General features: G+C 45.9%; 1 protein-coding gene across 1 annotated transcript in view; it reads left to right on the top strand.

Annotated features, from left to right (window-relative positions):
• Positions 1–1,280: 1,280 nt before the first annotated feature.
• The window catches only part of CNTN3 (contactin 3), a 104,781-nt gene continuing 92,132 nt past the window's right edge, over positions 1,281–13,929 (top strand). Inside the window, exon 1 of the mRNA XM_077184599.1 lies at positions 1,281–1,437. The gene's annotated coding sequence lies outside the window, so the exon portion shown is untranslated. The remainder of the gene's footprint in view (positions 1,438–13,929) is intronic.

Raw genomic sequence — 13,929 nt, 5'->3', positions numbered from 1 at the left:
CATTTCAATAATTCATGACACAACTGGACAGGAAGGGAAACGGAGGTGGCAGTGACTTAAATTTTATTTGCTGAGGAAGCAAATTGTTTTCCTCACATCCTTCCTCCTTATGCCATGAGAGCAAAGCATCACCACCCTGTCCAGAATTCTTCTGTGCACAAAACCACAGCCACTAGGTCCTTTCTCCCTTCTGGGAAGATCCCAGCACAGGGAGGAGCTGGAGCTGCTCAGAGAGCCCAGAGGAGGCTCCAGGATGATGCCAGGGATGGAGCAGCTCTGCTGGGAGGAAAGGCTGGCACAGCTGGGATTGTTCACCTGCACAGGAGAAGCTTTGGGTGAGCTCAGGGTGGCCTTGCAGGGCCTGAAGGAGCCCCAGGAAACCTGGAGAGAGACAATTGACAGGGGATGGAGTGACGGGACAAGGGGGAATGGCTTCAAACTGCCAGAGGGCAGGGATGGATGGGATATTGGGAATTAGGAATTGTTCCCTGGCAGGGTGGGCAGGCCCTGGCGCAGGTGCCCAGAGCAGCTGTGGCTGCCCCTGAATCCCTGGCAGTGCCCAAGGCCAGGCTGGACACTGGGGCTGGGAGCACCTGGGACAGTGTGAGGTGTCCCTGCCATGACAGGGGTGGCACTGGAGGGGCTTTAAGGTCCTTTCCACCCCAAACCATTCTATGGTGCTATGATTGACTCTCTTCTATCAACACTCCACTGTGGCTCTGAAGACAAAGTAATCTCTGGTAAAATTTGACTTCAACTGAGGCACAGGGAGCTAATGTACACTTTATTATAACACATGCTTCACTATGCTTTGGGATGCTGAAAGATAATACACATTTCAGGAAATTTTAATACTACCTGCTAAGGAAAAAAAAAAGGAACTTAAAGGAATTCCGCTCAGCCTTAATTACACCACACAGCTCTAATGCTGCGATCAGCCAGAGCCAGATCCAATAAAACCTCCATCCGGCTCCTGCACAGCGACCTACGTGAACCTGACTCTTTCCCTGGGCTTCCAGCCCAGAAACGAGATGCAGTTTTCATTTAAGCCATAACGCCTCAACTCTCCCCGGCAGCGCATCCCCCCTGAGCGGGTGCGTCCAGCGGAGCCCCGGGGGAACCGCGGCCGCCGCCAGCGGAGCATCCCCGGCGCCGGCGGGCCCGGCTGTGTCCGGAGGAGCTGTGCCGCGCTGGGCTGTATTGGGCTGGGCTGTGCCGTGCTGGGCTGTGCCGGGCTGGGCTGTACGGCCCCGGGGCGGTGAGTTGAGGAGCCGTGAGGAGCGGTGGGCGGGAGATCGCGCCGGGCCCGCCCCGCCGCCGGGAGCGCGGCCAGCGCCGCTCCAGAAGAGGCGCCGGGAGCCGCGGGAGCCGCAGGATTACGGCGCTGGCTCCGCGGGGAACGACGGCGCTGCGGCGGCCGGAACGGCTCGGCTGCAGGTGGGCAACTTCGGGGAACAAAGTTGGGCAGCGGTGAGGGGAGCGCAGAGCGCCCCGCAGCCCTCGGGGGGGATGGAGCGGGGGAGCGGCACCGGGGACACCGACACCGCTCCGGGCGCGTCCCTGCCGGGCTCGGGGGATGCAGCGCCAGGCACGGGCGCTCGGTACGTGCCGCTGCCCGCCTGGGTGATCCTGGCTGGTGGCGTTTGCGAGGCTCCTCGCCCACCTGCAGGGAGCTGCTGTTCCCCCCAGTCCGTCTGTCCCGGGGCCAGGGCTCCGCCAGGCGCCCGCGGCTCCCCCGGGGCTGGGGATGCGCTCCGGGTCCGGCGGCGTCGGAGCGTGCGGCTGCCGGCGGTCTGAGCGTTTGCACGGGGTTTGGGCTTTTGCCCATGTAAAATTGTTCTGAGTCTGGAGTTGCTCAAGTTCTTAATCTGGGAGACTCTGGCTTTGCTTTTAATTAAGTGCTAATTGTCTCAAATGCGAGAAGGCGCGGACGGGAGCTCGCCCCCAGCTCTGGTGGCGGCGTTGGTCTGAAGCAGCCCCCGCACACCGCGCCAGTGAACGCTTGTTGAAAAGCTCTTTCCTTTCCCTCTCGAATGAGAATTTCTCTCTTTCTGCACGTCCCCCGCGGCCGTTCGGGCTTGACCGAGTCGTGGCCACGGCGGAACTTTGCCGTCAGCCGGGCAGGGCAGACCGAGCCAGCCCCAAGTTTCAGCCGTGGCTCGGCACAGCCGCTGCCTCCGCTCCCCGCGGCAGCCCCTGCAGCGCTCCCCGGCTCTGCTGCTCCTTCTCTGGCCGCTCATCTGCCTTCCCTTGCAACTTCATGGCTCGTACCTGGCTGGGTGCGAGCTGCTGGTGTCCCCAGCATCGCGGTGTGTCACCTTGTTGGCAGTCCAGCGTGGTGCCTGGCTGTGGTTTACCCAAATCCGAGCACCATTTTGTTGGATGCGTCGGAGGGAGATGAACCCGTTCCTGATGGGGAATGATCCAGGGATAGCCTTGGGTGGGAACTGGTTAGTTAGGTTAACCTTATTGGTGCCACTGACACACGAACAGAATCAATACTGATTTTTTACACGGGGGGGAAAGAATTCCACTATTTCTATTGAGTGCAAAAATCAAAACCAAGACCTTAATGAAGAGCAAGAAACTCTCCAAAGTATTGACTGCTGTATTTTCCAAGAGAAACTTGAACTCCGGCTTAAGCTGCATGCCAGGCTTGTTCAGTGATGCGTTTTTTAAATGTATATGGGAAATTATGAACGAAATACTAAAATCAGGAATGGAAATACTGAACTTGTAGGCACTGAAAGTGTGTTACTACCCATGTGGAATTGTTCCAAAAAGTTGTTTATCATGCAAGAGACTTCCCACAGTAATCTGGCAAATGCATTTGTGAAAGCATTTGAGGGGAATGACTGGTGAAGGTGCTGAACTCTTGCCAAACGCTGCCGACTTGGTGCTGGGGCTGCAGCTAAAGGTGCTGTGAGCTCTGTCCTGCCCCGCTGGCTCTTCAGGGCTCCCAAAGATCCCTGCTCCTTCTGCTTCTGCCTCTCCCTCCCTAGCACGGCAGGGGATGGATGGAAGCACTGCTGGAAGCTGGGCTGTTTGCTGGAATAAAGCAGTGGGAGGTGCTGCTTGCTGGGAGCGCAGCATCTGCGAGCTGCCAGTGGCTCTGGGGTTTTTCCAGAGCGGGTTTTGTGGATGTCACCTCCATGAATAGAACAGGTAGGGGCTGTCTGGCTGGTCTGCAGCTTGGGTTTTCTTCTCTGTTAAGACAGTTAAACCACTGGATTTTGGGGGATTTGTGACAAGCTCTGGTGGTGACTCCTGTGGCTCACTCAGCTCCAGCGTTGGTCACCTAAGTTTGGGTCTTGCTCAGAAATCCGAGCGTGCACCCAGCTGGATTCACACCCTGCAAAGCTTTGAGCTGGATGTGAAATATGGACCTACCTAAACTACTTGTTCTTTAAATCCCTGAAGATCACGTCACCGTAGCTAAGGAGCAGTGCCATATTTTCTTGTCACTTTTCTATAATGCTTCTGAAGTTTCCACCCACAAATGCTTCCAACCACTTGTGCAGGGGCGGTGGTTTTGGTTGTTTGTTTTTTGTTTCTGAGCTAGCTTTGCTGTCTTTGATGTTGTTTATGTTTATGTTCTTGTGGGAATTTTCCCATTGCAATACCACAAGAACATCTTAATGTTGTTGTGATACAGCAACGGGAGGCTTCTGCAAATAGATTCAATCTTTTTACTGCTCTTCCTGGAAGAGGCTGAGTCTTACAAGTGACATAAGCCAGTGGTTTTATATGTATGGAAATCATCAGGATTTACTTTGATACCAGGAGACCCAGATTAACTGCAGTCTGCAAGCAAGATTTTTTTGTGTATTCACAGTGGTGTGAGGAGTCTGAGGAGCCAGCAAACCTGCAGGGACAGGGAAGGGATCAGTGCTGAGGAGTGACTGGGGCTGGAGGTGAGCATCCCTCCTGACTTTGGATGACTTGAGAAAGAATTCTAAGCCTGGTCTTGGTTTACTAGAAAATCAAGGAGAATAGGAAGTTTGTTCATATATAAAGTAATTTTTTATCCTTCTTGGTGCTCAGCTTGGAGCTAGGTCTGTCTTGCTGTGCTGCCAGATCCATAATCTACCAGTTCACGTTGGGGAAGCAGGGAACAGTGGATTAGAGTCCCCTGGGATGCATGCACACATGGAAGTTGAACACTGTTGGAGATACAAGTGATGAAAAATGACTTTTTCAAGGGACCTGTGTAATGCAAGCCTGGCTTTAAGCTCCTGTTGTGCATGGGTGATGTCAAGATGGGTTAAATGGCAGGATACTCTGACTTTTGTTTGGAGAAGCTTAGGAATTTAATGTTTTGGTTGTTCAGAACTGAACGTGCCACAGGAACTGGCTCTGGAAATGGACTTGCCTTGGTGCTCTGTTGCTGCTGCCTTTAAAATACATCTGCAGTGACAGCAGTTCTTGTTTCAGGTATTGTTGGTTGGTTTTGCAGCTCTAAAGCTGAAGTTTCCCTCTCTCAGCCAAACCAGGGATAATTCAGTCCGTGATTAGCCCATTGAAAAACAACTGGAATGCAGAAAAATTAAATTGGAAGAGCTGTAGTTCCCTCCTGTGCCAACATCTCCACCTTTGATTTAGTGAAGCTGTTTAGAATTGTAGCCCAAACTTTTCAGTGGAGATTTCATGGTCTCCACATTTTGCAGGATGTGATGTAGGAAAATGAATTGCAGGAAAAAATTAAATAATTATCAGTGATACCTTGTAATGTGCCTAAACAGGAAAGGATTAGGTCAAGGCTGTAGGTTGGTATAAGCTGATTCAGAGCTCAAAAAGCCACACAGTTCTTGGTCCACTGAGACAGATGAAAACCAGATCAGAGCTGATGGCCTTTTAAACAGAAGTGTACCCAGGAGAGCACTGCTGGGGTAACAAGAGTGGGAAGGGGGGAAAAAACCTTTGAGCTTTGACTACAGCCAACTGAAATTTATTTATATTGATTTATTTTTTTTAGTGTGCTGTCTAATACAAAGAAAAGATTTAATACAGACTGAGGGCAAGTGGCAGGAGTTCAGAAATCTTACGGATTCTTGATTGAGTGAAGGTGGTGGGCAGCTGGTGAAATAATGGAGTTAGGTGGTATTTTATTAGTGAAAAGTAAAAATCTGCATGTTGAAATTTGGTCAGATGAAATGCAGGTCATAGTGTTTATAGCATTGGCTTTATTTTTAAACAGCAGTCAGTTTTATACCCCTAAAATTTCACTTTTAAAGTGTAATAAAATATAATATTATTTAAAATAAGTAATAATTTCATTTGGCATAGCTAATGTAGACATTTTTCCAAAATTACAACATCCAGGCATTTTTCTCTTGAAAATTTTCTCTATTAATTAATGTCAAGAATAATTAATTAACTGGCAGAGGTGTTGCACTTCCAGCTGGAGGAGGCAGCAGTGGGAGCTGCTGAAGTTGTGCTCAGCCCTGGACAATCCCACCTGCAGCGCCTTCTCTTCTGGAGAAACCCATTTAATGGGAACAGCCAGGATTTGAAACCTGGACATGTATTTTAGTGTTTTCTTAATCCTGTTTGCACACAGGAGGAACTTTATCTGTGACTGAATCATGAAACGCTTAAAATCTTCAGACTGCAGGGCTGGGGGCTCCCAGAAAATGACATGTGGGGTGCAAAAGGCTTGGGAGTGAGTGGTGATAGCAGAAAAGCAGGGATAACCAGACTTGTCTGTTTCTTGTTTTTTGGGTTTTTATTTTATTTTTGTCAGCCAGTTCTTGGTTTCTGGCAAATACAAATAATGCATTTCTGAGCTGCAGTGTGAGGGGGAAGCGCTGCCTGTGATGGCAAGGAGGTGTGAGCAGGAAGGAGCTGAAAAAAACTCTTTGTGCAAGGGAAATCTGACTTAAAAACAGTGCCACCAACCTCCCTGAGACCTGGGGACCCTTGTGCCCCCTGATATTTATTCTGCAATTCCAGGATGGAGCAGGGCTCCTGCAGGCCCTCAGCAGGTGTGTGAGAGCTGTCTCTGCTTTCCTGAGCCCAGCTTATTTGCAGAATGAGTCCAGAATGGCTAAAGTGCTTCAGCAGTTCCAGATTGGTCCCTCTACACTGGGTTTAAATGAAGAAAGAAGTAAATAAAGCAGTTTTTAACCCTAATAAGCCCTTTGTGTGGTGCATAAAGGAAGCTGTGGAGCTTCTCTGTCTGAGGGCTGATGGACACACAGCACTGCAAGAGGCACCAGGTAAGGGCAGTTCTCCTACCATTCCTACAGATCTATTTCTGTCCTGTTCCCTTGGTTTTGAGATCTGTGGTTGAGGAAGAACCCACTTGTACAGTTAATTTTAACAGAGAAGTGAGAAATCTTGAATTTACTGTAGCTTTGAAAAAGCGGTTTGAGCCTTGTTGAAACATTATGGTTAAATCCAGATTCCTGTTCCACCAACTTTACAAGTGGTAATGAGCTACCCTGGTATTAACTATTCTAAAAACTCTCCTCTCACTATTCCTGTTTGAAAAAAAAAAAAAATCCTACTGCTTTTCTAGGCCTGCTGAAATCACAGTGCCATGTTCCTGATGTGGGAAGCGTATTTCACTTCAATAGGCCTTGACAATTCTGAAGAGTATTACTGCTCAACATGTTCAGGCCTTTTGTGAAATGTAAAATATAATAAATTACAGCTGTTTGTAGCTGTAAACCTCTCATTGGAGTAAACTAGTGGGGAAAATCAACTGGTTTTCCACAGTCTGGCTTAATGTGAAGCATGTCCAGCATCCCTTTTGCTTGTGCTGAGGTCAGGACAGTAATTTCCAGTGTACTGCAGTGCTTGACTACATAAGGAGCAATTCCTGTCTAATCCAATCCAGGGTGGATCAGTAAATGATAAATTCTGTTTAGCTTGCAAGCATACAGATTTTCATAGTTCATTTGCAGAAGGATCACGCATCTCTGCATTTGAAGACATTCCATTTGTTGAAGTTGGCATCTCTTAGCATTCCTGGTGAAATGTGCAAGATGAAAAACACTGTTCTAATGACATATTACTGTGGAGTATTTTACAGGGAGAAACCAGCAAATTTAGCTGCAGAAACTACTGTTTGTTCCCCTGGATATTGCAAAATATTTTGATTTTATCCTGCATTCTTAAAGCTCGGTGCAGTCACCTGGCTGTGTCTGTCCCACCTGTCCATCTGTCCTTCTGCTTGAGGAGAGCTGGATTGTAAAGCCATGAAAACAGGGTCTGATTTCTTGATTTTTATGGGATGCTGGAACAGGTAATAGCCCTTGGTGTGGTCCTGGGTGGTGCAGTTTTCATATCAAAAGCTCCTGACTAAAATATCAGCGTTCCTGTGATGACTTTTTCTTTGTTTAATCTGAAATTTTTGGTGCCTGCTGCTGCGAGTGGGGTGCAGGTTGTTGTGTGGGCAAAGCAGAGTGGGAGGAGAGCTCTCTGCAGCACCCTGGGTAATTTAACATCTCAGCCCAGTGTGTTGGTGTCGCTTGTAAATGACAATAAAAAGAAAAGGCTGTATATGCATGTTTGCTCTGCCAGGGTAATTTATAAGGCAGGGTGTAATTGGGAACATTTCTGCCAGGTCACTGCCTGAACACCAGCACCTCTTTGCCTCTGAAGTTTGTGTGCTCAAGCAGGACAATTAAATAATAAATGACCTTTTTTCACTTTTTAAAAACAAGTGCTCTAAAGAAGCAGGATGAAGAACCATTAGCATCTATCCTGACACAGGGGCTTTCCTTTGCACTGTTAGGATCAGTAGAAGGCCCCAGGTTTCTGTGGTTTGCAGTCCTTCAAGTGCATCACTTGAGCATTTTAAGAACATGTTTTTAGCAGTGTGCACCTCCTTTGGATAAAGATTCACTGACTGAGCTTTCCACCCCACAGAAAATATTTTGTTGTTTTAGACTCAAGATCTCATCATTGATCCTAAGAGAAGGAAGATTACCTTGATTTACCTGCCCTAGTGTCTTCCTATTAAAAAAGGTAGAAGTTGGCTGGCTAAATTGATGCTGAAAACTTGAGTGTTGTGTGTTGGAGTTGAATTCCAGTTTACCTGGACCTGTGTTAGCCCAGGGCTGCATTCACAGACCCCAGGAGCTCTGTGCCATTCCTGCCTGCCTGCGGGGGGAAATGCACTGGAATGCCATTTTTAATGCCCTTTTAATGGCATTAAAAGGGTTTTTATCCTTCTAGAAAAGGTGAGGGGCAGCAGCTGCTCATGTGTGACCCTGTCCCATTTTGGGCATTGACTTCTGTTCTCCTGTTGACTAAGCAAGAGTTAGCTTTCCTCCTAGAAGGGGCTAAATTAATGTAAACCAGAGCTCTTTTCCTCTTCCCCCCCATTTTTGAGGGACTGCATTCTCACACAGCACTATTCCTCCCATTGATTGTCACATCTTTCCTGGCCTGAAAATCCTGCTGAGATTACAGTGGAAAAAGCAGTGAAGCCTTACAGAGAACTGGCAAACTGTTTGTAGAATCAAATGCAGTTCTTGGAGGGGTTGCATCCATGTGGTAGTTTTCCTTTTAGTTGTTGAGCTTAATCTGATTATATAGATCTTGCAGTTTTTCAATTTCTCACTATAATTTTCGTAGCTATTTGATTTTGAATCTCACATGGACTATTTTTGCTATTGTATTGCTGAAGAAAATAACAATTGCTATGGCCCTGGTGAAGAGCAGTGTTTCTAATGCTTTAAAAGCTGTAGTTTATAGTCTCCTTGAGCATCTCTTTTCCTCAATAAGCTTAAAATGCAAACAGAAGAGGTGTTACATCTAACAGTGCTGTTCTTCTGCAACTGTTAAATGAAGGATAAGTCAAGTTTCATGCCCTCTGCTCCTGGAATAAGAGATTGTGGATTTTGCTTGGCACTTTTTTTTCTGTAGCAGGTTCTTCCCTGCCACAGAGCTGTGCTTCACACACACTAAAATCCTGAGATAAGAAAGTTCCAGTCTGTCACCAGCTGCACTTGGAGACTGGAAAGTTACTCTGCAGTTGTGTCCTCTTACAAAGCAGCTGGAATAAGCTGGACCTTGAGGAAATTGCCCATCCCCTTGAGAGGCACAGCCTGGGAGCTCCTGCTGCAGAGGGGAGCCCTGCCAGCCCCTGGGGTGTTTGCTGAGCCCTGGCCTGGGCAGTGACACCCTGGACATGCTGGTGGTGGCACTTGGTGCCTCTCCAGAAGGCACTGAGCTGAGAGAAAGGACTTTTCCCATCTTTTTTCAGGCTTCCTTCAACAGGAGCATCTCTGTGACTGTGGTCACAAGGGTTTTCAGGGTGAAGAAGAGATGAGAATGTTGACTCCATGATCAGAAGGCTTGATTTATTATTTTATGATATATGTTACATTAGGACTATACTAAAAAGCAATAGAAAGGAAAAGGTTTCTTCAGCAGCTAGCTAAGCTAAGAATAGACAAGAATGAATAACAAAGATCTGTGTCTCAGACAGAGCAAGAGCCAGCTCTGCCATGAGTGGTCAGGAAATCCCAACACCCACAGGAGACCAATCACCTGTTGCATTCCACAGCAGCAGATAACCATTGGTTACTTTTGGTTGCTGAAACTGCAGCTTCTCACAAGGAAAAATCCTAAGAAAGGGTTTTTCATGAAAGATGTCTGCGACACATCTCTCTCCTGTTTGTTGCTCATTCAATTCCCAGCTTGGATGGAACTTAATCAAGCCTGTTGTAAGTCCTTAGGGCTTGACCTTGTCCCTGTCCTGTCCCATAAATACCCTTGATGAGGCCCATTGTGGGTTGATAGGTTTATTTCCAGGTATATTTTGGGTTTATTTCCAGATGAAGAGTCTGACCAGCCCTCAGTAGTTGTGTTTGGTGACTGGAATGGCTGCAGAGTTTCAACTCCTTTCTAAAGCTCTTCTACTTTCAAAAGTATCACCACAAAGCAGCTTCTTCATAGTCAGGTGTAAAAATCTGTAATCCTTCAGTGAGAAATGTGAAATAATCTCTGGCTCAGAAGCTGGTTTGGGGTTTACTGTGCCATTCCCCAAGTCATGCAAGGGAAACATCAAGGAAAGCAAACATGGAACTCATCTCCTTCCCTAAACCATGCCTGGCTCTTCCTGGACAGATTTTTCTTGGGAAGGGACTTGTGGTTTTTGCTTTTTCCTTGGTCAGAGGGCAGGATGGCTCCTGAAGTGTCTGTCCCAAGTGTAAATTAACCTGAGCACTGTTTGCCATCACCTGCTGGATGTTCTCCAGGGTTCAGAAAGTTGCATAAGCTCCTTATCTGGAGCTAAGCAGCTTAAGGAAGTTGCAAAGCTCCAGCACCTTGTGCTTCTCCTGTGCAGCTGTTTTAGCACAGTCCTCTCTTCCCCCAGCATCTGAGCATCCTGAAGATGGTGCAGATTTTGATAACCTGCTCAGTTATCTCCTCCTGCAAGAACAAAAAGCTCCCAGACCATTGTGTGGCTGTGGGTACAGAATGAAAACACAGCAGTAAAATGTGTGAAACTGATGGAAAACTGTGCTGTGGTTTGGGATTAAATCTGGAGTTTTCTCCAGTCTGTTCTCCTTCTGAGATGGGCTCTTCATTACTTCATGCAGAATAGGCATCAGTTCTGATCTGGGTCATTGAATCCTTTTAATTCCTCACCTTTTAATCCTTTTAATTCCTTACAGCTACCTACTGCCTTTTTGAGAACCTTGGGCATTGTCACAGTAGGTGTTTCCAGCCTGAAAATTTATATAAACTAATTAATAAATCTTAAACTAATAAATCCCTAATGACATAGGCATACTTACTTCTAGTGTCCAAGGATGTTCTCTATCCAGCAGAAAATAGTCCAGAGAGACATTTTTAAGAGAACCAGGCTTGGAATTTTTATTTGGAGTGTGCAGCGACACCCTGGACATAAAAATGACTTTTTTTTTTCTCCCCTACAGTCAACCTAGCAAAACAAGCAGAAGAAAAAAGTCTCCTGTGTCCTGATGCCCCTTTACAATATTGTAACAAGGGCCATCTTCTGCCAGCCCTTGGCTCCCTGCAGCAGGGAGAGAGGAATCAGCAGCTCCTCTGTATTTTCAGGAAAATTTGAGGTGCATTATACCCCAGAATAAGCACTGCAGACAGTTAAGTGCCTGCAATTCTAATGCAAATTTCTTTTAATTCTAGATTGGTAAAGATCCACATTTTTCTTTTCCAAAAGGCTCAGCAGCTTGTCCAATAAGCCTAATTAAAGATGGTAATGGACATTCCATTCTCAGATTGATTTATTCCTATGCAAAGTGATTTGAACTGGTTAAATGGCACCTGTGCAAAAGGGGTTGAGAAACAAGCAGGGATGGCAGCAGAGAGCTGATGTGGTTTTCTTACTGTCACAAAATAAATGTTAATGTTGCACTGATGGAAAAGCCATTTACTCTTTCCTTTTGTAAAGTTTAACTCACAACGAACTTACAGAGAATCCCAGAATGGTTTGGATTGTAAGGGAACTTAAAGGTCATTTCCCTCCAATCCATGGGACACCTTCCACTGCCCCAGGCTGCTCCAAGCCTGTCCAACCTGGCCTTGGCCACTTCAGGGATCCAGGGACAGCCACAGCTTCTCTGGGCACCTGTGCCTCTCTCCAGATGCAAGAAACTGCAGTTCTGGGCATAATTGTTATTTATTATTTGTTATTTTTCTGGTTCCTTGCCAACCCTCCTGAGGGATGCGTTATTTTGATAAATTCCACGAGTTCTCTTTGCGTTATGTGGAGGATTTCTAAAGAATCCAGCCCTTTGTTTTATGTACCTGAGACTTTTTTCTGATTAAAAGGGTTTGGTACTTCTAGAAACAAAATCCCAGCAAGGCTTTATCATCAATTGGCAAAGCTCTATGGTTGTGTTCTTCCTCTCCATGAAGTCCAATATATGGAGATCCAATTAATATTATAGGAAAGTGAAAGAAGTCTTGAAAGTCTCCTTTAATATTAGGCTTTGAAAAATCCTGCTTCTCTGATTCATTGTGGTTAGGTGAATTTAATGGTCTGCTTAGTCAGAAAAAAAAGAAAAGAAAGCTAAAGGCTCCAAAAGCCTTTGTAGAATTAAAATTCTTTTTTATGAGTTAAAAACATGCATTGCAGGCACAGCTTCAAGTACTCTTGTGCAAGCTTTTTTCGTTGATGAGTTTATACTTTGTTCCTGTGTTAATGGCACCACTTCAAGCCGGGCACAATGTGTTCCTCAAGGCTCTGATTTTCACCTTCTCTCCTGTACAGTGAAGGATGCAGAGGTGCCCCAAATATTTTAGCAGCTGCAGCCTCTTTCAGGCCATGTGAAAAAGATGTGACTCCTCAAATTCCATATTCATCTTAGAACCACTTCTCCCTGTGAGCAAGATGAGAACCCATCCAGTGTATGTGACACCCAGAATTACCCATTCTTCAGAGAGGATCTTTCCTCCTGATGATGGTAACTCCAGAAAAATGAAATGTAGAAGATCTGGAGTTCTCTGGGACCATCTGGAAAGAATTCAGGGATGCTGCTGCCCCTAGATCTGAGAGGCTTAGGATGGAGTATTAGGTGGGACTGTGCTTAAGCACAGAAAAATACGGATTTAGTGGTGGATTGAATTTATGTAGCACATCTCTAGTCTGTTTCTAAAGGACCTCTGGTGTCTTCTGGCCTCTTCCTTCCTCTGCTGGCTCAACCCACAGGACTGCTGTTAAACCATATAAACAGTTTCCAGTCTGTGCTTTAAATCAAGGTGCTAGTGGATCTTGCTGAAGGGAATAGAGCAGCTTTGTGTGCCTGTAGCCCAGCGCAGAAGGGCTGAGCTCTCTGGTTCAGTGGCTTTATTGGTTTTTAAAGAATTATGAATTTAGTTTGAGGTCATTTCTGGAAAAGCACTTTCTCTTGGTCTGAGGTACACGATTAATGGTGAGAGCAACGCCAAGTGCATTAAGACATGAAGTGAACCTTGGAGATCTGAAAGAAAAACAGCATCTCCTCAGGCCTGGGGCTTGCTGCTGCTTTCCTGTTAGACATGGTGCAAAAGAATTGTTACCCTCTGAAGGAAAGTGGTCTTTGGGAAGTGGAGTTTGTGGTTAGCAAAGCTCCCAGTGTAACTTTCCTGGAGTTGTACCTCAGTCTCACTTTGGTGCCATAATGAGCCTCATCAGCATTATGAAATAAAGCTCCTGGACCTCAGAATTTAAATTTCTGCTTGTTTCTCCATCCCCCTGCATGGGGTCTCTCTGCATCACCCTTCTGCAGATTTGTTTTCCTGCCAGGGCAGAATGCCAGGGCATTTTGTAGCTTGGTATTTTCAATACTTTACAAACCAATTAACCTCTCTCCCCGTCTTCTTTTCCTTCCATGTTTTTCAGACCTTTGTCAGACAGAGATTTCCTAATTTGAATTTAGTTCCTAAGTCAAGAAATTGATTTTTTCAGCTCTTTAGATACTCTTAGGTTCATCACCACTGAACGTTATCTCAGTGTAGCTCTCTGCTCCTTCCAGTTTTGTTTGGGTTTTTGGTGGTTTTTTTTAAACCAAAGCTGTCAAACTTGCCCAGCAAAGCCAGTGGAGTCTTTATCACATCTAACCTTGTACTGATATTTAAAGAGATCTTGTTAAGTAATTTAAATACTTGCTTGGTGTTTGTTTTTTTCTCCCTGAAAGTGAGGCCTCATTACATGGGAAAGATAAAAGAGGTGTTCCAGAGCTGCTTGGCTAAAAAAGCTTTAGGTTTTCTTTGCTGCTTTTGGTGGATAAGCCACATTTGCATGCATTAATCTTGGGATGGGCTGTAACATTCATCTTTTAGTGTCAGTGGAAGAAAACTTGCTGGAATTTAACCTCTGATTTCTGCTTTTTTCAAATTACAGTCTTATGCTGAGACTCATTTTCCTGAAGATACAAGGAACAAAGATCCCCAAATAATAACTGTAATATCTAGATATCTAAAACCTTCTGATTTTATGAATTCCCA

This window comes from Agelaius phoeniceus, chromosome 11 (assembly GCF_051311805.1).
Source record: "Agelaius phoeniceus isolate bAgePho1 chromosome 11, bAgePho1.hap1, whole genome shotgun sequence".
Lineage (NCBI taxonomy): Eukaryota > Metazoa > Chordata > Aves > Passeriformes > Icteridae > Agelaius > Agelaius phoeniceus.
The sequence above is the reverse complement of the archived record's forward strand: the minus strand, read 5'-3'. Positions and strand labels throughout refer to the sequence as shown.